We start from the raw sequence: 25,543 nt of genomic DNA on the forward strand, positions 1-25,543 counted from the left end.
GTTGATTTGGATGCTGGTCACTCTATTGTATTGTTGCCTGTTTGTTATTTACTGTTTGGAGGTATTCATCTGCTGCAGCTCCTTTTTGTCTGAGCTCTAGCCTCCAGAAAAGGGGTGCTCTTTGCTCTTCCACCGTGCTCTGCACCAGCGTGACTCTCCGGTATATTGTTGCACTATCCCCAGGTGACTTTCCACTGATGCGAGTCTGCTGCTGGGAACTGCAGGAGGGGAAGATAGCGACGGGTTGATTCAAATGCTGGTAATGTCTGTTTACTGTTAAATGTGTTTTAGGTTTTCTTTGTATAGATCCACTACTGCAGCTTTGTGTTTGTACTGATATTCTGTAGCAAGATGATGCCTGTCTGTATGGCACGGTGCCTTTTCCTTGTCGGTCACTGGTTCCTGAGATTTGTGGACTGTTAAGTTGTTTGTATCTTTTTTGTGTAAAGGTATTATTGACTGTTTAATAAACAAAATATTCCCGAGTGGCTGCAGGCAGTGTTTTCTGTGTGCTCCTGCTTTTGGCTGCAGAACTGCCTGAAGGCCTATTTTCTGTTTGCTGCTGCTGCCCCTTCTGCTCCTTTGACTTGGAGCCAGGCAAGGGGAGGATTTGACTGGCATACCACAGGACTGAAGATGGGGAAGGGGTGCTTTTCCCACCCCCCCTGCTATACTCTGTGTTGGTGTGGCTTCAGGTAATGATTGTTCCTTTCTTGAGAGTCTGCTGTTGGGGGCTGCCAGGAGGACAGTAAGAGAGGAAGAATGACTTGAGTGCTACTGCAACTAACCTGTGTGTCTGCTTACTGCTGCCCCTTCTGCTTCTTTGACCTGGAATGAGGCAGGGGAGGATTTGGCTGACCTGCTACCGGACTGAAGGGAGAGGGGTGCTTTTCTCATCCTCCGTCCTGGTAGCTGGCCAATTGGGTTTCCCATTGTGGGAACCCCCACTCCGTCGGGAAATCCACAAGCCTGAGTGCGAAGAGGAGGATTCCGCAAATGAAGAATCCAGCCCCTGAACATTTACACCTCGGGTTTATTCCAGGGCTCGGGCGGGAACTGTATGGCATATACCAACCAACAGCCCAGAAGTGCATCCGTGATGTCATGGATTCCCTGTTTGCCTGGGCAGTTAACTATATAAACTTTGACCTGGCCCAAGCCCATCAAGGTGTCCGGGTATCAGGATTCTCTGCCATTGCCGGTATGCTTCAGTTAGAGGGGGTAATAGATGGCATACATGTCGCCTTGCGTGCACCGGACAGTCCCCACACCAACAGGAAGGGTTTCCACTCCCTGAACATTCAACTTGTGTGTGACCATCACCTCAAAATCATGCATGTGTGTGCATGCTTCCCTGGGGGTGTGCATGGCAGCTACATCCTGGGCAGGCATCTTCAAGAGACACCCCAGGATGATTTATCATGGCTGTTGGCGGATAAGGGATATCCGCTTAGGTCCTCGCTAATGATGCCAGTGCAGAGGCTGGTGACCGATGCGGAGACCCGATATAAGGAGGCCCATGTGGCCACCCCGGCTGCAATAGATCAGTGCATCGGATTGCTTAAAATGTGGTTCTGATGCCTCGACCACTCTGGTGGTACTCGACAGTACCCCCCCCCCCCCCCCCCCCCGGAGGGGCATCTGCTTTGTGGTGGTCTGCAGTGCCCTCCACAACCTGGCACAGCAGCAGAGCGACATGCTAGAGGTGGAGGAAGAGGAACAGGCTGCTTCATTAGAGGAGGACAATGGGGAGAATGCGGACTGGGAGGGGCTGGTAGACAAGCCCCGGGAGGATCCACTGGAGCAGCCGGAAGATGGAGGACAGGGTCCGGCGAGCCCCGAGGACCAGATAGGCACTCCTACTTTCCTGCTTCTCAAAGGACATGGCTTCATTTGTAATTTCACCCCCTCTCCCCATGCCACCCACCATCCCCCCCACAACCATTCCCCAGGGTCTGTATTACATCATTCCCCAGGGTCTGTATTACATCATTCCAGGGTGATGGGCCTGTTTTGGCACTGTCAACCTGTCAATATACAATATGAGGTGATGATAACCCGATGTAAACTGAGCTCTGCTGCTCCTCAATCTATGCCATAGTCTGATTCCTGTCTGTCTGCTGACACTCATCACCTACACGTGGTATGCCTTGGCATGGAGGGGCCAAGATCTAGGGGGGCTGGGACTGGGGGAGGGCGGAGGGACATCCGGGGGAGAGGGTGCAGGCCAGTCTGTAGTGTGGAATAACATGCCAGGCTTCAAATGTCTCGGGTGTAACCAGCACGGGCCCCATTACCACCTCCTCCCTCGGGGTGCCCCATGGGACGGGGGTGCAAGCAGAGCTGTCCCCTGAGTGTCACCTGCCAGTCCTGGAGGTCCGCTCTGGTCTCGACCAGGGTCTGCATGCTTGCGGCATGGAGTACAGAGTCGACCATCTCCGTCTGGGACTGGCCACATCACCCACTGACTTTGCCACCACCTTCTGGGTCTGTGTCACATCAGCCAGTGACTGCGCCATTTCCCTCTGGGACTGGGCTACCTCCCTCTGTGTCTGCACCATGCCTGCCAGCTCTCAGAAGGGTTGCACGCAATGACACGGACAATGGAGGAGTTCAACCAGACCATGAGCCACTCGCCAGAACCCGTGGATTCCTGCATTGAGAGACTGGAGGCTGTCACGGAGGGACAAACCAAGCAGCTCACTAATGGGATACCGGATGTGTTTCTCCTGTGCCCTCTCCCTATTGCTGCCCTGTTGATGGAACCATCAATTCACCAGACACGTGTTTCCGATATGAATATAGGCTTTAATCGACTTACTACAGAGCCAGCCTGTTACCCGTTGATGAACTCTCAGTGAACTGCAGGCTGACTCTGGACAAGGGTATTTATACAGCAGGACTAGGGGGAGGAGTCGTGGGCAGAGCCAAGGGTGGAGCCCTGTACAATCTCCTGAGCATTCCCAGAGCTACTCCCCTAGTGGTCGGATAACGCTACTGCACTTACAAAGACATAGTGTGAATTATCATATTACATTCACCACACCTGTGCCCTCTCTCTGTGCAGTATCCTCTTGGTATCTCCCATGTGCCAATGGTGAGGTACAAAATTAGGTCAATCAAAGAACATTCACATATGCACAATCTCCCAGTCACTCAATCCAGAGCCAGGACACCACACACAAGAAACACAAAGTTAACCAGACAGCAAGCACACTACACCATCATTTCATACAGACTAAAAACAAAACAAAAACTCCAAAGCTTCTGAACCCACATGTGACTATTGTCTTTGTCTTCCGTGTACTATGGCATGGTGCTCCCCTCTCTCTGCCATCTCTGCTGGAAACAAGCCCTTGACCCTCATGTGTCTTTGCCTCAGATGATTTTGAAGGGCTTTCTCTAAATGCCTGAGGCCGTGTGGGTTCCGGCACAGTTGGATACTCCTGCAGGTAGCAGGAGACTCCACTGTCCTGCAGCACCTCAGGCACTTGTTACAATGGCAAAGAGGCGGGGGAGAAATTGCCTCATCAGTGCCGCCCAAGTGCCCCCCAAGTGTCAATAGCAGCTGTCGTCTGTCGCCCTAAGGTTAATTTTTCAATCCGTGCTTTCCTGAGAGAAACCATAACCTGGTTGTGATTCCAGGTATCTTGTCCCCTTTTTCACCTTGGTTCTGGACAGCTGAGCTCAGAGAGAAGGAGCTGGAATAACGGTGGATTAATCAGCGGTGGATTATCACTCCACACCAATTTACCTGTGCTAAAACTCTTTTTAAACTTTCGCGCCACTGGCCTCCCTGACTTTGGTTTGGTGAGGTTCAGGCAGTGCAGCAGGTTGGGTCGCAGTCGGGCAGTTCAGGTTAATGCGGGGAGAGCGGGGGCCAGGGAGGTTAGTGGGGTGGGCCAGAGGGTGGGATTGGAGGGGGAGAGGAGGTTGGGTCAGGTTGCGGGGGGGGGGGGGTGTTGGGGCAGGTCTGGGGGTGGGGGGGTGTTGGGGCGGGGATGGGGTGTTGGGGCGGGGGTGGGGTGTTGGGGCGGGGGTGGGGTGTTGGGGTGGGGTGTTGGGGCTGGGGCGGGGGTGGGGTGGGGTGTTGAGGCGGGGTGGGGTGTTGGGGGGGGTGTTGGGGCGGGGGTGGGAGGGGTGGGGTGTTGGGGTGGGGTGTTGGGGCAGGGGTGGGGGGGTGGGGTGTTGGGGCGGGGGTGGGGGGGGTGGGGTGTTGGGGCGGGAGTGGGGGGGATGGGGTGTTGGGGTGGGGGTGGGGGGGTGGGGTGTTGGGGCGGGGGTGGGGGGGTGGGGTGTTGGGGCGGGGATGGGGGGGTGGGGTGTTGGGGCGGGGGTGTGGTGTTGGGGCGGGGTGGGGTGTTGGGGCGGGGGTGGGGGGGGTGGGGTGTTGGGGCGGGGTGGTGGGGTGGTGGGGCAGGTCTGGTGTTGGGGCTGGTCTGGGGGTGGGGTGTTGGGGCTGGGGTGGGGTGTTGGGGCTGGTCTGGTGGGCAGCTGAAAGCTTAGTTACGGGTGGAGGTTTAGGGGGAATCCTCTGGGGATCGAATGCCCTCTCCTTGCTGCTGGCCCAGGTCCTCTCCCTGGTCCTCTCCCTGCTGCGGCTGGCTAGGGCCCTCTCCCTGCTGCGGCTGGCTAGGGCCCTCTCCCTGCTGCGGCTGGCCAGGGCCCTCTCCCTGCTGCGGCTGGCCAGGGCCCTCTCCCTGCTGCGGCTGGCCAGGGCCCTCTCCCTGCTGCGGCTGGCCAGGGCCCTCTCCCTGCTGCGGCTGCCCCGGGCCCTCTCCCTGCTGCTGCCCCGGGCCCTCTCCCTGCTGCGGCTGCCCCGGGCCCTCTCCCTGCTGCTGCTGGCCCGGGCCCTCTCCCTGCTGCTGCCCCGGGCCCTCTCCCTGCTGCGGCTGCCCCGGGCCCTCTCCCTGCTGCGGCTGCCCCGGGCCCTCTCCCTGCTGCTGCTGGCCCGGGCCCTCTCCCTGCGGCTGGCCAGGGCCCTCTCCCTGCTGCTGCCCCGGGCCCTCTCCCTGCTGCTGCTGGCCCGGGCCCTCTCCCTGCGGCTGGCCAGGGCCCTCTCCCTGCTGCTGGCCCGGGCCCCCTCCCCGCTGCTGCCCCGGGCCCCCTCCCGGCTGCTGCCCCGGGCCCCATCCCGGCTGCTGCCCCGGGCCCCCTCCCTGCTGCTGCCCCGGGCCCCATACCGGCTGCTGCCCCGGGCCCCCTCCCGGCTGCTGCCCCGGGCCCCATCCCGGCTGCTGCTGCCCCGGGCCCCATCCCGGCTGCTGCTGCCCCGGGCCCTCTCCCTGCTGCTGCTGCCCCGGGCTCTCTCCCTGCTGCTGCTGCCCCGGGCCCTCTCCCTGCTGCTGCTGCCCCGGGCCCTCTCCCTGCTGCCCCGGGCCCCCTCCCGACTGCTGCCCCGGGCCCCATCCCGGCTGCTGCCCCGGGCCCTCTCCCTGCTGCTGCTGGCTCGGGCCCTCTCCCTGCTGCTGCTGCCCCGGGCCCTCTCCCTGCTGCTGCTGCCCCGGGCCCTCTCCCTGCTGCTGCTGCCCCGGGCCCCCTCCCGGCTGCTGCCCCGGGCCCCATCCCGGCTGCTGCTGCCCCGGGCCCCATCCCGGCTGCTGCTGCCCCGGGCCCTCTCCCTGCTGCTGCTGGCCCGGGCCCTCTCCCTGCTGCTGCTGGCCCGGGCCCTCTCCCTGCTGCTGGCCCGGGCCCTCTCCCTGCTGCTGGCCCGGGCCCCCTCCCGACTGCTGCCCCGGGCCCCATCCCGGATGCTGCCCCGGGCCCCCTCCCTGCTGCTGCCCCGGGCCCCATCCCGGCTGCTGCTGCCCCGGGCCCTCTCCCTGCTGCTGCTGGCCCCGGGCCCTCTCCCTGCTGCTGCTGGCCCGGGCCCTCTCCCTGCTGCTGCTGGCCCGGGCCCTCTCCCTGCTGCTGCCCCGGGCCCTCTCCCTGCTGCTGCTGGCCCGGGCCCTCTCCCTGCTGCTGCTGGCCCGGGCCCTCTCCCTGCTGCTGCCCCGGGCCCTCTCCCTGCTGCTGCTGGCCCGGGCCCTCTCCCTGCTGCTGCTGGCCCGGGCCACCTCCCTGCTGCTGGCCCGGGCCCTCTCCCTGCTGCTGGCCTGGGCCCTCTCCCTGCTGCTGCTGGCCCGGGCCCTCTCCCTGCTGCTGCCCCTGGCCCCCTCCCGGCTGCTGCCCCGGGCCCCATCCCGGCTGCTGCCCCGGGCCCCATCCCGGCTGCTGCCCCGGGCCCCATCCCGGCTGCTGCCCCGGGCCCCATCCCGGCTGCTGCCCGGGCCCCATCCCGGCTGCTGGCCCGGGCCCCCTCCCCGCTGCTGGCCCGGGCCCCCTCCCCGCTGCTGGCCCGGGCCCCATCCCAGCTGCTGGCCCGGGCCCCCTCCCCGCTGCTGGCCCGGGCCCCCTCCCCGCTGCTGGCCCGGGCCCCCTCCCGGCTGCTGGCCCGGGCCCCCTCCCGGCTGCTGCCCCGGGCCCCATCCCGGCTGCTGGCCCGGGCCCCCTCCCGGCTGCTGCCCCGGGCCCCATCCCGGCTGCTGGCCCGGGCCCCCTCCCGGCTGCTGGCCAGCACGGTAGCACAAGTGATTAGCACTGTAGCTTCACAGCGCCAGGGTCCCAGGTTTGATTCCCGGCTTGGGTCACTGTCTGTGCGGAGTCTGCACGTTCTCCCCGTGTCTGCGTGGGTTTCCTCCGGGTGCTCCGGTTTCCTCCCACAGTCCAAAGACGTGCAGGTCAGGAGGATTGGCCATGATAATTGCCCTTAGTGATCAAAAAAGGTTAGTAGGGATTATTGGGTTACGGGTTGAGGGTGAAAGTAAAGGCTGAAGTGGGTCAGTTCAGACTCGATGGGCCGAATGGCCTCCTTCTGCACTGTTTGTTCTATGTCCTCTCCTAGATGTATTTTGCCACCTCTCCATATAAAGACAAAAAGGGAGAAAAATGAGGTTTGCAGTGAGTTGAGTGCATGAAACGACTGAAGAAGAATACTGGTCTGCATCCTTCCAGGGTCACCAGAAATCAAAGACAAGTGTGATGGCCACAGTGGGCAAGAAAGAAAAGTATAGTGAGTGCCTTACCTTCCTTGTGCTGGTCAAGTCTTTGAATTTCTTGTGGCACTGCTACACGAGGATATGGCATTCAGCACTTCTACCTCCTGACTCCACAGGAGCGTTGAGACGTGGAGAAGCTGTGGTGATCCTGACTTCTCTATTTTTCAGGGGTTCTCAAATCCTTTGCTTTCGAGGTTCTCCTCACATATTGTAACAATTCCATATACTCTTAATCAACAAGAACTTGGTCTGGAACATAGAGTTATACAGTTAAACATATAAATTATTTTTGTTTCATTCCCTTAATGTGAAACTTGCAGGTGCTGAGTAACAATTCTGTCAAGACACTGAGGTATCTTTGACAGAGACACAGTCAGAACATGGTCAATATTCGTCCTGGCTTGATACTTTGCTGAAAATCCACTTTATAGAGTATGAAAAGGAACAAACGCTTTCAGTGTGACAGAAGAAGCTCATTGGAGCATTCACACCAAAATGTTTCCTGTGGTGTTTTCCTGATCTTCCTTGAGAGATCTGCCTGATGAAATGCCAATGAGCCTTTCTAAAAGCTTTAATGGATCACAGGGTGGCAGTTTTAACGTCAATGTAATCACTATAGAGGTTTGTAGGCAACAAGTACTTGGCAGATTGCTCTGTTGCCAGGCCTAAATCATTAAGTTTTATTGAGCAGGGTCTTTCCTGAGTTTGAGGAATACAAGGTGGCTTATTGGTATACCATGTCTAACTAAGAAGTGTTCAATAGTTCATTTCTCTAACTCCCTTAAAATTTGTATTATTATAACTAAAAATTAAATGTAGTAAAAATGTAGATTCTCCATGGGCATAAGTTACTCAGAAGACTGGCTACATTAATGTGTATTCACACCATCAAGGCTGGGCATAGTTGATACACAGAATGAAGTGAACTCCCAGGGTTTGGACTGAATTGTAACCCCTGCCTGAGAGAAGAGGGGGAGGCAAATTAGGACCTTTACCACCATCTAGTCCCAAAGTAGCAAAATAAATTAACTGCTAATAGGTGTGACATTCCAGTTAACATTCCAGTTTATTTTGTTCATTTATGCTGCAATTTCACTGGAACTATTGTTACAAAAAGTAAATTGATAAAAAATAAACAACGCAAAACAAAAACACAAACACATGGAAGTCAGAGAAAAAAAAAGATTTATCATCATCATGGCTAGATTTCGTAATAGGCAGGCAACCAATTGGCTCAAATTTGAAGCGCGTTCTCCACCGTCCAAACATATTCATTCATTATTAATGTATGTACAGACACTAATTAATACCACATGCATAAATCTGGCTTCTATTACAATAACATTGGATGCTATGTGTAGATCTCTCATTAGTGAGATCTGAGCTCTTGTCATTTCTACGTGTTTTGTGAATTTATCTTTTTTATAGAGTCAGTTCTAGTACCTCAGATATTGAAGTAATCCATGTCCACGTGGAACAAAAACAGAAAATACAGGACAATCTCAACTGGTCTGACAGCATCTGTGGAGAGAAAAGGGAACTAATGTTTCGAGTCTGGATGACTCTGTCAAAGCTAGAGAAAACTGGAAATAGGGTCAGATTTATACTGTTGTGGGGGGCGTGGAGCAGTGGGCTGGATAGGCGATCAGCGATAGGTAGAGACTGACGAAGATGTTGAGGGCGGAAGACAAAAGGAATGTAAATGGGTGTGATTAAGGCTAAGAAGGGTGACTTCCGGTTGCGGCTATGCGGAGCTAAGCCGCACGTTCGGCAGCTCCCGCTACTAAAGGACTTTCGGGCCTATTTGAGGGCCCCAAACGGCGCTGTTCTAACAAATCCCGGTGGGGGAAGGTGTTTGGAGGAGCATTCCCTGAAAATTATGGTGCTCACCCGGAGTGGGGCAAAGGAAAAGGCTGCAGCAGCTCCCCAAGAAAAGCGGGGGAAGAAGGACAAAATGGCGGCCGGCGGAACACCCGAGGACTGGTGGAAGTGGGCGCAGGAGCAGCAAGCTGCTCTTCTGCGCTGTTTTGCGGAGCTGAAGGCTGAGTTGCTGGACTCCCTGAATGCGACTACCAACAGGCTGCTTGAGACCCAGGCGGCCCAGGAGGTGGCCATTCGGGAGTTGCAGCAGCAGGCCGCTGAGCGGGAGGAGGAGGCCGTGGTCCTCGTGGGGAAGGTGGAGTTGCACGAGGCACTTCACAAAAAGTGGCAAGACCGCTTGGAGGAGCTGGACGTTCGCACGAGGCGAAAGAATTTGAGGATCCTGGGCCTGGCGGAGGGGCTGGAGGAGTCGGATCTCCCGTCGTACGTGACCACGATGTTGAGCTCGTTGATGGGAGCGGGGTTCTTCCATTTGCCCCTGGAGCTTGAGGGAGCCCACAGAGTGCTGGCCAGGAGGCCCAAGACAAATGAGACCCGCGGGCGGTGCTGGTGCTGTTCCATCGATTCAGTGACCGGAGTGTGTGCTGCGCTGGGCCAAGAAAGAGAGGAGCAGCAAGTGGGAGAATTCGGTAGTGCAAATCTACCAGGACTGGAGTGCGGAGGTGGCTAAGCGGCGGGCCGGGTTCAACCGGACGAAGGCGGTGCTGCATGCCAGGCAGGTCAGATTTGGAATGCTGCAGCCTGCGCGTCTGTGGGTGACATACAAGGACCGGCACCACTACTTCGAGTCCCCGGAGGAGGCGTGGGCCTTTGTACAAGCGGAGAAGCTGGACTCGAACTAGGGTCTGGGGGCACACTATGGTCGTTGCTGTTTTTGCTGTTGCTGTTTTGTAATTTTGACATTTTTTTTTATGCTGGTTTTTTGCTCTGTTTTCGGGTGGGTCTGTTGGGTATGGTTTTGGGTTATGTGGGGAATGTTGGGGGTTTGTGTTTTTTATTTTCTCTTCTGTACGGGGCTGGGGGTTGGGGTGAAACTGGATTTTGGGGAGCTGCGTCAGAAGGGTGGGGTGTGGCAGTATGAAAGCGCGGGCTTTCCTCTGGTTTCCCGCGCTGCGGGGCAGGGGGGATGGAGCTGGCGGTGGGGGCGTGGCCTCTACTGGTTTTTCCCGCGCTGAAGCGGTGCTAAGGAGGTGTGGCAAGAGGGGGATGACCCCATGTCGGGAGGGGACGGGTTTTGGCGGGAGTTGCCGGGGTCAGCAGAAGTCAGCTGACTCATGGAAGTACCATGGAGGGTGCGTCGTGGCTAGGAGGGGTCCTAGCCTGGGGGGGGGGGAGATACCGGGTTGCTGTTGGAATGGCCAGGAAGGAGCTGGTGTGGGCCAGGGGGGTAGAGGAGAGGCGTTATCGTCATGGGGAACGGGTCGGGCGGGGCGCGCTGGCCTGGGGCGAGCAGTTGATAAGCTATGGCTAGCCGGCGGGGGAGGGGGGCGGGTTGCCCTCTGATCCGGCTGATCACCAGGAACGTGAGGGGGCTGAATGGGCCGGTTAAGAGAACTAGGGTATTTTCTCATCTGAAGGGGCTGAAGGCGGACGTGGCTATGCTCCAGGCGACCCACTTGAAGGTGGCGGACCAGGTTCATCTGAGGAAGGGGTGGGTGGGGCAGGTTTTTCACTAGGATTAGATGCGAAGAACCGGGGGGGGGTGGCGATTCTGGTGGGGAAGAGGGTGGCGTTCGAGGCGTCTAAGGTGGTGTCGGACAAGAAGGGCAGATATATAATGGTGAAGGGTAGGCTGCAGGGAGAGAAGGTGGTGCTGGTTAATGTATATGCCCCGAATTGGGATGATGCTGGCTTCACGAGGTACATGTTGGGCCGCATTCCGGACCTGGAGGCAGGGGGCCTGATCATTGGGGGAGACTTTAACACAGTGCTGGATCCCCCACTGGACCGGTCCAGTTCAAGGACGGGTAGGAGACCGGCGGCGGCCAAAATGCTGAGGGGTTTATGGACCAGATGGGAGGGGTGGATCCCTGGAGGTTTGGGAGGCCGAGGGCGCGGAAGTATTCCTTTTTCTCTCATGTCCATAGGGTTTATTCCCAAATAGATTTTTTCGTCCTGAGCAGGGGATTGATCCCGAAGGTGCAGGATGCCGAGTATTCGGCCATAGCAATTTCAGACCATGCTCCGCACTGGGTTGATCTGGAGATGGGGGAGGCGTGGGACCAGCGCCCGCTATGGCGCCTGGATGTGGGGATGCTGGCTGATGAGGAGGTGTGTAGGAGGGTCCGGGGAAGTATTGAGGGGTATCTTGATACCAACGACTCGGGGGAGGTCCGGGTGGGGATGGTCTGGGAGGCTCTGAAAGTAGTGATCTGGGGGGAGCTGATTTCCATCCGGGCCCAGAGGGAAAGGAGGGAGAGGGAGAGACTGGTGGGGGAGCTCCTGGATGTGGATAGGAGGTACGCGGAGGCACCGGAGGAGGGGTTGCTGGGGGAACGGCGCAGTTTGCAGGCCAAGTTCGACTTGTTGACCACCAGAAAGGCGGAGACACAGTGGAGGAGGGCGCAGGGTGCGGTATATGAGTATGGGGAGAAGGCGAGCAGGATGTTGGCGCATCAGCTCCGTAGGCGAGATGCGGCTAGGGAAATTGGTGGAGTGATGGATAAGGGTGGGAATGTGGTGCAGAAGGGGGCAGAGGTAAACGGGGTCTTTAGGGACTTCTACGAGGAACTGTAGGTTCAAGAGGAGCTGGTGGAGGGGCTGGGGGCGCCGATAGAGTTGGAGGAGCTAGTCAGGGGGATTGGTCAAATGCAGTCAGGTAAGGCGCCGGTGCCGGATGGGTTCCCGGTGGAATTTTATAAAAAGTATGCGGATCTGGTGGGCCCCCTGTTGGTGCGAGCTTTCAATGAGGCATGGGAGGGGGGGGCTTTGCCCCCGACGATGTCGCGGGCGCTGATCTCTCTGATCCTGAAGCGGGATAAGGACCCCTTGCAGTGTGGATCATACAGGCCTATCTCGCTCCTCAATGTTAACGCTAAGTTGCTGGCGAAGATCCTGGCTACCAGGATAGAGGACTGTGTGCCAGGGGTGATACACGAGGATCAGGCAGGATTTGTCAAGGGACGGCAGCTCAACACGAATGTGCGGAGATTGCTAAATGTTATTATGATGCCGGCGGTGGAGGGGGAGGTGGAGATAGTGGTGGCGCTGGATGCAGAGAAATCATTTGATAGAGTTGAGTGGGGGTACCTGTGGGAGGTGCTGGAACGGTTCGGATTCGGGGAGGGGTTCATCAAATGGGTGAGGTTGCTCTACGCGGCTCCGATGGCGAGTGTAGTTACCAATGGAAGGAGATTGGAGTACTTCAGGCTCTACCGTGGGACCAGGCAGGGGTGCCCCCTGTCCCCCTTGCTCTTTGCACTAGCGATTGAACCTCTGGCTATGGCGTTGAGGGAGTCAGGGAGGTGGAGAGGTCTGGTGCGGGGTGGGGAGGAACATCGGGTATCGCTGTATGCGGACGACCTGCTGTTGTGTGTGGCGGACCCAGAAGGGGGAATGCCGGGGGTGATGGAGCTGTTGGCGGAGTTTGGGAGCTTCTCGGGCTATAAGTTAAATTTAGGCAAGAGTGAGGTATTTGTAGTACACCCGGGTGATCAGGAGGAGGGAATTGGGAGGCTCCCATTTAAGAGGGCAGTGAAGAGTTTCAGATACCTGGGGGTGCAGGTGGCCAGGAGTTGGGGGACTCTCCATAAGCTTAATTTTACCAGGCTGGTGGAGCAGATGGAGGAGGAATTTAAAAGGTGGGACATGGTGCCGCTATCGCTGGCGGGTAGAGTGAGTCCGTCAAAACGTCAGTTCTCCCGAGGTTCTTGTTCCTCTTCCAGTGTTTGCCCATCTTTATCACTAGGGTCTTTTTTAGGAGGGTGACTAGCAGCATCATGAGCTTTGTGTGGGTGCATGGGACCCCGAGGGTGAAGAGGGTCTTCTTGGAGCGGGGTAGAGATGGTGGGGGGCTGGCGTTACCCAATCTCTCGGGGTATTATTGGGCGGCCAATGTGTCGCTAGTGCGCAAGTGGGTGACGGAGGGGAAGGGGGCAGCATGGAAACGGATGGAGAGGGCGTCCTGTGGAGATACAAGCCTGGGGGCCCTGGTAACGGCGCCGTGGCCGCTCCCTCCTACGAGGTATACCACGAGTCCGGTGGTGGCGGCTACCCTCAAGATTTGGGGGCAGTGGAGGTGACATAGGGGAGAAGTGGGGGGGGCTCGATGGAGGCTCCGTTAAGGGGGAACCATCGGTTCGTCCCGGGTAACATTGATGGGGGGTTCCAGGGTTGGCACAGAGTGGGCATCAGACAGCTGAGGGAATGTTCATTGATGGAAGGTTTGCGAGCCTGGGGGAGTTGGAGGAGAAATTTGGTATCTGCAGGTAAAGGCGTTTGCTAGGCGGCAGGTGGAGGGATTCCCTTCGCTTCCCGCGAGGGGGGTGAGTGACAGGGTGCTTTCGGGGGTCTGGGTTGGGGAGGGGAAGATATCTGATATCTACAAGGTAATGCAGGAGGTGGAGGAGGCGTCAGTAGAGGAGCTGAAAACTAAGTGGGAGGGGGAACTGGGGGAACGGATCGAAGATGGGACATGGGCTGATGCCCTGGAGAGGGTTAACTCTTCCTCCTCATGTGCACGGCTTAGCCTCATCCAATTCAAGGTACTGCACCGGGCCCACATGTCAGTGTCTAGGATGAGTAGGTTCTTTGGGGGCGAAGACAGGTGTGTCAGGTGTTTGGGGATTCCAGCGAACCATGCCCATATGTTCTGGGCATGCCTGGCACTAGGGGAGTTCTGGAAGGGGGTGGTGAGGACGGTGTCGAGGGTAGTAGGATCCAGGGTCAAGCCAGGCTGGGGACTCGCGATTTTTGGAGTTGGGGTGGAGCCAGGAGTGCAGGAGGCGAAAGAGGCCGGTGTGCTGGCCTTTGCGTCCCTTGTAGCCCGGCGGAGGATCTTGCTACAGTGGAAGGATGCACGGTAGCATGGTAGCATGGTGGTTAGCGTCAATGCTTCACAGCTCCAGGGTCCCAGGTTCGGTTCCCGGCTGGGTCACTGTCTGTGCGGAGTCTGCACGTCCTCCCCGTGTGTGCGTGGGTTTCCTCCGGGTGCTCCGGTTTCCTCCCACAGTCCAAAGATGTGTGGGTTAGGTGGATTGCCCGTAGTGTCCTAAAAAGTAAGGTTGGGGGGGGGGGGTTGTTGGGTTACGGGTATAGGGTGGATACGTGGGTTTGAGTAGGGTGATCATTGCTCGGCACAACATCGAGGGCCGAAGGGCCTGTTCTGTGCTGTACTGTTCTATGTTCTATGATGCGAGACCCCCAAGCGTGGAGACCTGGATCAACGACATAGCGGGTTTTATTAAGCTAGAGAAGGTCAAATTCGCCCTGAGAGGATCGGTACAAGGGTTCTTTAGGCGGTGACAACCTTTCCTCGACTTTCTGGCTCAACGATAGGGTACGGGGTCAGCAGCAGCAGCAACCTGGGGGGGAGGGGAGGGGAAAGAGGAGGAGGGGGGGAAAAGAGATGGGGGGAGAGAGAGGAGGGGGGGAAAGAGGAGGGGGGGAAGGAGAGGGGGGGAGGGGGGAGGGGGGAAAAGCAAACTATGTTTGCTTATTTAATTTTAATTTATTTTTAAGTTTTCTTGTTGTTTACTGGGTTTGGGGCGGTGGGGGGGGGTGTGATACATGCGTTGATACGGTCTTGGGGGTGTTACAATTATTATGGGGTTATATTGTTGCTTTTCATTGTTTGTTGTTATATTTTCTGTAAAAAAATTCCAATAAAATTTTTAAAAAAAGGCTAAGAAGGGTACTGATAGTGGCACATATCATTCCAATAGAATTTACAGTGCAGAAGGAGGCCATTCGGCCCATCGAGTCTGCACCGGCTCTTGGAAAGAGCACCCTACCCAAGGTTAACACCTCCACCCTATCCCCATACCCCAGTAGCCCCACCCAACACTAAGGGAAATTTTGGACACTAAGGGCAATTTATCATGGCCAATCCACCTAACCTGCACATCTTTGGACTGTGGGAGGAAAACGGAGCACCCGGAGGAAACCCACGCACACACGGGGAGGATGTGCAGACTCCGCACAGATAGTGACCCAATCCGGAATCGATCCTGGGACCCTGGATCTGTGAAGCGATTGTGCTATCCACAATGCTACCATGCTGACATAAAGAGATTAGAATGTGTGAATGGCACCTGGAGGTAGGGTGGGTCTCTCAGTCCATTAGAGACCCCCCCGGTGGCCGGGGAGAGGGCAGGGTGGTACCCTGACTCAGCCTCTGGCATCTGAGCACCTTGGCATTGCCAGTCTGGCACCTGAGCAATGCCACCAGGGCACCCTGAAATGCCAGGATGTTGGGCAGCACTGCCTGTCTCAGGGCCACTGCCAGAGTGGCATTTCCGGGATGCCCAGGTGCCAGGTCGGCACTGCCAGGATCAGGCCAGGTTGGGAGGGGGTCGGTGGGGGTCAGGATTTATTTCCAGTAGCCTCCCTGAGGTTTATGGGAGTGGTGGTGTAGGAGCTTGTGCCAGACAAAATGTCACCCCGATCTGCGAGGTGCCTTTCCTGCTGGCAAGCTTCCGCCTGGAGAGAAACTTCCCCAAAGACAAAATAAACAGTAAAGTGCTATTAAATAGCTTAATGCCTAAAACCAGACATTGATTTTTTTTTTTCCAGTTAGATTGATCAGTGCAATGCTTTGACATGTAATACAACATTATGGGCGCGATCCAACGGCCACATTGTACCGGACAAGCAGCACGCCGTGGCACAGCGTGACCATTGAAAGCTGGGATATCCTGCTCCCGGAATGTACCTCGGGCGACCCTGCTCCCGGGATCTATCTCCATGATCTCGGGCAAGCGCCGTTCAGCACTGGTCCCTACAAATGGGGACCAAATGGAACAGCACTCAAGCGGATCTCCCAGGGGATTGGACGCCCCCAGCTGCATGACCTTTGGGCAGGGCGGTGCCCTGGCACTGCTGGTGCCACCAGGGTACTGTGGCAGTGCCACCTTTGTGCCAGCCTGACACTGCCAAGGTGCCCAGGTGGCACTTCTAGTTGGCATGGCCAAGTTGATTGCCCAGCGTGGGTGTTGGGGTGGTTGCGGGGGGGACGGGGGGGGGGGGGGGGGGGGAGGCGAGCAGGGGCCCTCCATATTGCATTTGGTCTGGGGGGAGGTTGAGAATTGTTTCTGGGGCCTTGGAGATCGGGATCCCATTTAAAAATGGCGTCCAATCTCTCGCTGCATTGGGGAGTTCTGGCGAGCTGAGGTCCTCAATGTACAAAATGGGGCAATATGCGGCGTTCGCCACGTGCTCCCTGTTCAGGCCCTTCATTCAACATGAGTCGAATGTTAGAAATACCTTAGAAAGCTGTAACCTGACTAGTATAAACTTTTCCCTCCTGTTTGGGTTCAAAGAAGATCCAAACCATGCACACGATGGGTTATAAAATGCATTCATTACCAGTTGTTGCTGAAACATTCTCTGCTCCCAAGTCACTTCCCAAGCACACTGCCATTCTACTCTGACACTTCCTCCTCCCCACAATGATGTAACACCCTCCACTGACCTATCCAGGTCATAACCACCACTAGCTGGGACGTTTTCCCTCCCCTGCTCTCCATTCTCTCACTTATTTCATCATCTCTCTTCATTCCCCTTTCCTCTATCTTTGTTCCCCCTTCACTTTCCATCTTCATTCCCTGCTTCTTCCTTCTCCCTCTTTCACTTCTCGTCAGCCTTCTACCCCATGTTCCTTCTCCACCTTCATCTAATTATGCCACACTCTCTAATTCTCCTTGACCTGAAAACTGTACTTGGTCTATATCTCCCCCTGACCGCAGGAGATCGAATATTATTTTAAAAAATACTGCACTGTGTCCTTGCTCAGAGAATTATGAATATGATTAAATTCCGGTATAGGCAGTTCCAGACGGACCTGTCATAATATCCACTCGTATATACCATGAGATGCAGACAGGCAGTGATTGACACACAGGATAACCAATGAACACACACGACACAGAACAACCAATCACCAGACAGGACACCACCACTATAAAGCCCACAGGGCATTAAGGCTCTCGCTCTCTCACAGCACATGGCTAGGGAGATAGTCGCAGTGCACAGCCAATGAACATCATCATTGGTTAATTAATAGAAAGCAAAGAGTGGGGATTAATGGGTGTTTCTCTGGTTGGTAATCAGTAGCTAGTGGTGTCCCTCAGGGATCAGTGTTGGGCCCACAATTGTTCACAATTTACTTAGATGATTTGGAGTTGGGGACCAAGGGCAATGTGTCCAAGTTTGCAGATGACACTAAGGTGAGTGGTAAAGCAAAAAGTGCAGAGGATACTGGAAGTCTGCAGAGGGATTTGGATAGGTTAAGTGAATGGGCTAGGGTCTGGCAGATGGAATACAATGTTGACAAATGTGAGGTTATCTATTTTGGTAGGAAGAACAGCAAAAGGGATTATTATTTAAATGGCAAAATATTAAAACATGCTGCTGTGCAGAGAGACCTGGGTGTGCTAGTGCATGCGTCGCAAAAAGTTGGTTTACAGGTGCAACAGGTGATTAATCAGGCAAATGGAATTTTGTCCTTCAATGCTAGAGGGATGGAGTTTAAGACTAGGGAGGTTATGCTGCAATTGTATAAGGTGTTAGTGAGGCCACACCTGGAGTATTGTGTTCAGTTTTGGTCTCCTTACCTGAGAAAGGACGTACTGGCGCTGGAGGGGGTGCAGAGGAGATTCACGAGGTTAATCCCAGACCTGAAAGGTTGGATTATGAGGAGAGGTTGAGTAGACTGGGACTGTACTCGTAGGAATTTAGAAGGATGAAGGGGGATCTTATAGAAACATATAAAATTATGGAGGGAATAGATAGGATAGATGCGGGCAGGTTGTTTCCACTGGCGGGTGACAGCAGAACTAGGGGACATAGCCTCAAAATAAGGGGAAGTAGATTTAGGACTGAGTTTAGGAGGAACTTCTTCACCCAAAGGATTGTGAATCTATGGAAGTCCTTGCCCAGTGAAGCAGTTGAGGCTCCTTCATTAAATGTTTTTAAGGTAAAGATAGATAGATTTTTTGAAGAATAAAGGGATTAAGGGTTATGGTGTTCGGGCCGGAAAGTGGAGCTGAGTCCACAAAAGATCAGCCATGATTTCATTGAATGGCGGAGCAGGCTCGAGGGGCCAAATGGCCTACTCCTGCTCCTAATTCTTATGTTCTTATGTTCTCGTTTTACTGCATCCAGTTGCAGTCGATGTTAGACCAACACAGACAACACATCATGGTACCAGAGAGCTATTAACTCTAACGAACCTACCTCGAGTGAATCTGCAACGACAAGCACACAGCCATCCAGTGGCATGGAAAAGATCCAACCTCCTCCGCAACTCCGGATCTCCGGCAACCTCGGCGCCAACTGGAAAGTCTTCAAACAGAAGTTCCTCCTGTATATCGAGGCCTCCGACCTCGAGGCAGCATCGGATGCCCGAAAGATCGTGCTCTTCCTGTCGACTGCAGGGGACCACGCCATCCACATCTATAACTCACACACGTTTGCCGATGGCGAAGACAAGACGAAGTTCAAGACGATTCTGCTGAAATTCGACAGCCACTGCGACATTGAGGTGAGTGAGAGCTTTGAACGGTACATCTTCCAACAGAGGCTTCAGGGTAAGGATGAACCTTTTCAGTCCGTCTTGACCCATTTCCGCATCCTAGTGCAGTCATGCAATTATGACTCGACGGCTGATTCCATCATCTGGGATCAGATCGTTTTCGGGGTCCAGTCCGACTCCCTGCGGGAGAAGCTCCTCAAAATCAAACAGTTGACCCTTTCCGTCGCCACCAAAATGTGCGTTGTCCATGAGCATGCCAGGAATCGTTACTCCCACATCAGGTGGCAGAAAATGCAAAACTAGTCTCCCACGAGGCAGAAAGGGTACAGAAAAATGCAAGGCCTGAGCATCGAGGAGAGTGGCTATTTCACGCGCTTTTCCCGGAACCCTGCACATGCGCGCCATGACCGGGTGGACGAAGGAGGCCGAAGACCCCAATGCACATGTGTGAACGTCGGCCGACCACACTGCGCATGCGCGATGGCGCAGGAACACGCTGACGTCAGCGTCATGACATGTCCAAATTGTGGCTCTGCCCATTTAAAGCGGCAATGTCCAGCCAAAGGAAGGCGATGTCTACAGTGTGGAAAGCCTGGGCATTACGCGGCCTTATGCAGGTCCGCTCCACCGACCAACAGCCAGCGATCCCAGCTGCAGCGCATACGTGTCCACTGCGTACAACAAGGCATGCAAGATTCGGATCCCGACAGCCCAATGGACCCCGATGCTGACTGCCTTGAGTCTCCATACCGGGTGGGCATAATCGACACGTGCGAGCTGGCCTCCACCGTGCCTGCAAACCGCCTTTCAATCCTCACTGTGGATCCTGGCGACGAGTGGTGTGCTGTCATTAACCAGTCTCGCATCCAATTTAAATTGGATACTGGAGCATCTGCAAACCTCATATCACAGTCGGACCTCGACAGCATCCGAGACCAACCTAGCATTCCACCACCAGCCTTGACTACAATGGCAATGTCATAGCTGCCAGTGGATCATGTCAGCTAGGTGTATCTCACAAGGCAATCAAAGTGACGTTACGATTCGAGATCGTCCGGCCTGACAAGGCATCCCTGCTCTGTTCTCGCGCATGCAAACTCCTAAATCTGGTCCAGCGCGTCCATGCTATGTCCTTGACACCGGCGACTGCCTCGCCCAATGTAAATCTCCAGACTGAGATAGACATTCTCACGCAATACCTCAACGTGTTTGATGGAATGGGAACGCTCCCATATCGTTACAAGATATTGCTCAAACCGAATGCCATCCCAGTCATCCATGCACCGAGCCGGGTGCCGGCCCCTCTCGAGGATTGTCTGAAATCGCAGCTACGAGTGCTCCAACACCAGGGTATCATCTCAAAGGTCACGGAACCAACAGACTGGGTCAGCTCCATGGTCAGCATCAAGAAGCTCTCTGGTGAACTCCGCATTTGTATTGATCCCAAAGACCTGAATCGCAACATGATGCGTGAGCACTACCCGATCCCAAAGCGTGAAGAGTTAACCTGTGAGATAGCTCATGTCAAATTCTTTACCAAGTTGGACGCCTCCCGTGGATTCTGGCAGATACAGCTGGACGAGTCCAGTTGGAAGCTGTGCACGTTTAACACTCCGTTCGGCAGGTATTGCTACAACCGCATGCCTTTTGGTATTATATCAGCTTCCAAAGTATTTAATCGCATAATGGAACAAATGATGGAGGGCATCGAAAGGGTGAGAGTCTATGTGGACGATGTGATCATCTGGTCCACGACGCCCGAGGATCACATCGCTCGCTTCAAACAAGTTTTCCAGAGCATACATGAAAACGGCCTCCAGCTCAACAGGGCCAAATGCTCATTTGGTAGGTCCGCTATCAAGTTTCTGGGTGACAACATTTCACAGCAGGGTGTACAATCTGGCACTGACAAGTTGCTGGCAATCAATGCCATGAAGACCCCAGAGAACAAAAAGGCGGTCCTCCATTTCCTCAGGATGGTGAATTTTCTCGGGAAATTCATTCCCAACGTGGCATCCCACACCACAGACCTCCAGCATCTCGTAAAAAAGTCGACAGTGTTCCAGTGGCTTCCCGCACATCAAGCGGAGTGGCTGGAGCTGAAGGCCAAGCTCACCACAGCCCCAGTACTGGCATTCTTTGACCCAACCAAGGATACCAAGATATTCACAGACGCAAGCCAGGACAGCATTGGGGCGGTGCTCCTCCAGCAAGACGACTCCTCATCCTGGGTTCCAGTGGCATACGCCTCCAGGGCCATGACTCCGACCGAACAACGGTATGCCCAGATCAAAAAGGAGTGCTTGGGTCTCCTGACAGGAATAGTCAATTTTCATGACTACGTATATGGCCTGCTAAAGTTTACGGTGGAAACAGAACACAGGCCTTAAGTCCACATAATCCAAAAGGATTTAAATGACATGACGCCTAGGCTGCAGTGAATTCTTCTTCGTCTCCGCCGATATGACTTTGAACTCGTCTACACACTGGGTAAGGAGCTGATCGTCGCGGATGCCCTATCCCGATCCGTCACCACACCGTATGAACAGGGTGACTTCATTCGCCACATTGAAGCACAGGTGCAGCTGTGTGCCAGCAACCTCCCAGCCACTGATGAACGAATTATACAAATACGCAAAGAAACTGCCAAAGATCCCCTACTGCAATGCGTGATGAAGCACCTCGCCCATGGCTGGCAAAAGGGGCAGTGCCCCCAGTTCTTCAACGTTAAGGATGAGCAGACGGTTCTTGAGGGGATCCTTCTTAAACTAGATAGAATCGTCATTCCCCAAAGCATGCAAAACATGGTGCTCAGACAGATCCATGAGGGCCACCTGGGGGTCGAGAAATGTCGATACAGAGCTCGGCAGGCAGTTGACTGGCCTGGCATCAGACAGGACATTGCCAACACAGTCCTCAACTGAACAACATGCCAGAAGTTTCAACCAGCTCAGCCCAAGGAAACGCTGCAACAGCACGAGATCGTGACCTCTCCGTGGTCCAAGGTGGAGATAGACCTCTTTCGCGCCAATGGGCATGATTATGTGCTCCTGGGCGACTACTTCTCCAGCTACCCGGAAGTGGTGAAACTGTCAGACCTTGCGTCCAAGTCTGTCATCAAAGCCTGCAAAGAGACGTTTGCCAGGCATGGGATACCACTCACGTTAATGAGTGACAACGGTCCATGTTTCTACAGCCAACAGTGGTCCGACTTTGCAGGATCCTACCACTTTAGTCACATCACATCCAGTCCCCATTACCCGCAATCAAACAGGAAGGCTGAGAAAGGGGTCCATATTGTCAAGCGGTTGCTGTGCAAGGCTGCAGACTCGGCCTCGGATTTCAACCTGGCACTATTGGCATACAGGGCAACCCCTCTGTCGACTGGTTTGTCTCCGGCGCAGTTGCTTATGAACCGCAACCTGAGGACGACTGTTCCAACCATCCATGTTCCAGACCTTGACCACCTCAGGGTGCTGCAGAAGGTGCAGCGATCCAGGGACCAGCAAAAGATCACGTATGATGCTCGTGCCACGGATCTGCCTGCGCTGGCTCCAGACGATGTTGTTTGCGTTCAGCTGCCTGAGGGAGGTTGGTCGGGATGGGACGTTTCGGCGTGGCCCATTCGGCGTGGCCCATTCGGCGTAGCCCTTTCGACGGAGGAATTTTTCGGCGGAGGAATTTTTCGGCGGCGGGACAGGCTTCAGAAAGACAGGTTAGTGCAATGAGCAGACATTTAATATCGGTCTGGGTGAAAAATACAAGGCAGTAGAAGGAACATTTTTTACAGCTTGCTCTTAGTTCTAGGATGCGCAGCATTTCTCTCCCGCTTTAGAGGCTGTCCCTGGTTGGCACATGAGCAGTGGGTGACTCCGGAAGGAGCCGGCGAGGTGAAGCGGACAGGCGGCCCAGTTCAGGGGGACAGCAGCCGGCGAGGTGAAGCGGACAGGCGGCCCAGTTCAGGGGGACAGCAGCCGGCGAGGTGAAGCGGACAGGCGGCCCAGTTCAGGGGGACAGCAGCCGGCGAGGTGAAGCGGACAGGCGGCCCAGTTCAGGGGGACAGCAGCCGGCGAGGGGAAGCAGACAGGCGGCCCAGTTCAGGGGGACAGCAGCCGGCGAGGTGAAGCGGACAGGCGGCCCAGTTCAGGGGGACAGCAGCCGGCGAGGTGAAGCGGACAGGCGGCCCAGTTCAGGGGGACAGCAGCCGGCGAGGTGAAGCGGACAGGCGGCCCAGTTCAGGGGGACAGCAGCCGGCGAGGTGAAGCGGACAGGCGGCCCAGTTCAGGGGGACAGCAGCCGGCGAGGTGAAGCTGACAGGCGGCCCAGTTCAGGGGGACAGCAGTCGGCGAGGTGAAGCGGACAGGCGGCCCAGTTCAGGGGGACAGCAGCCGGCGAGGTGAAGCGGACAGGCGGCCCAGTTCAGGGGGACAGCAGCCGGCGAGGTGAAGCGGACAGGCGGCCCAGTTCAGGGGGACAGCATCCCCCCACCCCCAAGGTTTAAAAGGTTTATTCAAAACCTTGGAACCATTTCACCTTTGCTCCTGAGAGGGGAATGGGACGTTTCGGCGTGGCCAATTCGGCGTTTTTAACTAGGTTTTTAAAATATTTTAAAAAGTGACGTCGAAATGTCCTGACGCCTAAACGGCCACGCCGAATCAGCCAATTATTTCCCTGACGCCGAATCAGCTGCGCCAAATGGGCTACGCCGAAACGTACCAAACCCAGGTTGGTCAGCCCCAGCTGTTGTCATCAGACTGGCTGCTCCCAGGTCTTTAGTTGTCCAAATGGCTGATGGCTCCATTTTACGGTGCAACAGGAGGGCGCTGCATAAAGTTCCCTGCCTATCACCGGACCACACTTCTCCGCACGTCATCATGCCTCCTACGGATGTCTTGAACCACGAGGCCACCGATCTGGCAGCAATCCCACCTGTCCACAAGGCCACCGAGATGGCAGCCATCCCGCCTGTCCAGGTGCCGGAGTTCCCCCCTCCACCTCTGCGGCGATAGACGAGAATTTGTCGTCCACCATAAAGACTGTATCTATAGACTTAAATCTTGTCAATTTTGTTCAGTTTGCTCTGTATCTGCACGATAGACACCTTCCCATGTACATATGTTCATTCATAGGGGCTGGTTTAGCACACTGGGCTAAATTGCTGGCTTTTAAAGCATACCAAGGCAGGCCAGCAGCACGGTTCAATTCCCGTACCAGCCTCCCCGAACAGGCACCGGAATGTGGCTTCTAGGGACTTTTCACAGTAACTTCATTGAAGCCTACTCGTGACAATAAGCGATTTTCATTTCATTTTTCATTTCATTCATTCCCCACTTGTACATAGTTATGCACGCATATACAGCCACATTCCAAAATTTATTTTAAAAGGGGGAGATGTCATAATATCCACTCATGTATACCATGAGATGCAGACAGGCAGTGATTGACACACAGGATAACCAATGAACACACACGACAGAACAACCAATCACCAGACAGGACACCACCACTATAAAGCCCACAGGGCATTAAGGCTCTCACTCTCTCACAGGACACGGCCAGGGAGATAGTCGCAGTGCACAGGCCAATGAACATCATCACCATGTGATAGAGAGCTAGTCTGGTCAAGCCAGTAGGTGGTTATCAGTTGGGTTAATAGAGTGTCAACCCACAGCAGATTATGTACAGCAATTAACAGGTTCAATAAAACAGTGTTGGACCATCTCCTGTGTCGGAAGCCTGTTTCTCATTTTACTGCATCCAGTTGCAGTCGCGCTTAGACCAACACAGATAACACATCAGGACCCAGTCAGAATGTGATGCTTTTCAATCTCCCTTACCACAAATCAAGAATTATGAAACTAATTATCATCTTGGCACAGTACAGGTATACAAATGGGAGGCCTGTAGAGTTTCAAAGTTTCACTGAAGCCAGAAAGCAAACATCATCCGTCCAAAAGAAATATAACCCTTGGGGTTCAGCCTGCTGTCCGTAAAGCAGCGATTGTACAGCAGCTGTCAATCTCAGACCAGTGTCTGTGAAACACAATGCACGTTTGGCAGAGGCAGGGGACGGGATTCTCTGTCCAGTGACACTGGGATTGAGAAACATGACCAGCCCGAGAATCGTGCATCGGCCGAAAATTGAGGATGCCGCAGTCTCCCAATGAAATGCCATGCTCTGGTGCCTCGGCAGCGGCGTGAATGCATTCCACGCCGTACACCAGTGTGGGCATGAAAATTGTATAGTAAAGACCGTCGGCATATCATTAACGGGCCCAACCTAGCATTCTCTGGCCTCCCACAATGCTCCGCCTCCATCAGCAGAATTACTGACGGTGAGATTCACTTGTGGCATTGAAAATCGGAAACCGTGCGGTGTGGTTGCTGAGGGAGAGAGAGGGGGTACAAACAGTGTCCAACATCGCTTTCGTGTGCTGACAGTTCTGCTGCTGGCCTGGGGGGGGGGGGGTCTGCCAGGGCTGTAGGGTGTAGCGGGGGGGGGGGGGGGGGGGGCCAGGAGGTGGGTCGGGGTGGCCAGGTACGGACCACCATTACCGCAGCCTGAAGGGTATCCTTGCGGCTGTACACACCGCTGACTGCCCACTGTGAACTTAGTGTCACGGGTCATATAGGTGCCTCTCTAGGTATCCTGTGGCCTTAGCCACCCCATCGACGGGATGGGCATGCCAGTGCAACCAGTGCCATCTTCTCGGCTGGAATGAGGATCTGTGGGGAGTGGAGTGCGTATATGCTGCTCCTGCTTGTCCGTCTCTCCAGTGCCGATCCCGATCCTTTATTATATGACGGCATGCATTGGAATTGCACTAGTTCTCCATGGCATTGGTGCTATGCCAGTGACATGTCCTGAGTTACTCTGGGACCAGTGCTGCTTTTCGCTATTCAGTCCTGAGGCATCAGCACTCAGTCTCTCAAA

At 55.2% G+C, this 25,543-nt stretch overlaps 2 long non-coding RNA genes across 2 annotated transcripts in view; one reads left to right on the forward strand and one right to left on the reverse strand.

Annotated features, from left to right (window-relative positions):
- LOC119954970 overlaps positions 1–25,543 on the forward strand; it is a 128,993-nt gene that overhangs the window by 74,515 nt on the left and 28,935 nt on the right. The gene's annotated exons all lie outside the window — the stretch shown is intronic.
- Positions 1–25,543, reverse strand: part of LOC119954962 — a 124,042-nt gene that overhangs the window by 66,725 nt on the left and 31,774 nt on the right. The window contains exons 3-4 of the long non-coding RNA XR_005458346.1: positions 8,481–8,558; positions 7,065–7,286 (exon numbers count right to left, since the gene is read on the reverse strand). This is a non-coding gene — a long non-coding RNA (uncharacterized LOC119954962). The remainder of the gene's footprint in view (positions 1–7,064; positions 7,287–8,480; positions 8,559–25,543) is intronic.

This window comes from Scyliorhinus canicula, chromosome 2 (genome assembly GCF_902713615.1).
Source record: "Scyliorhinus canicula chromosome 2, sScyCan1.1, whole genome shotgun sequence".
NCBI classification, from domain to species: Eukaryota; Metazoa; Chordata; class Chondrichthyes; order Carcharhiniformes; family Scyliorhinidae; genus Scyliorhinus; species Scyliorhinus canicula.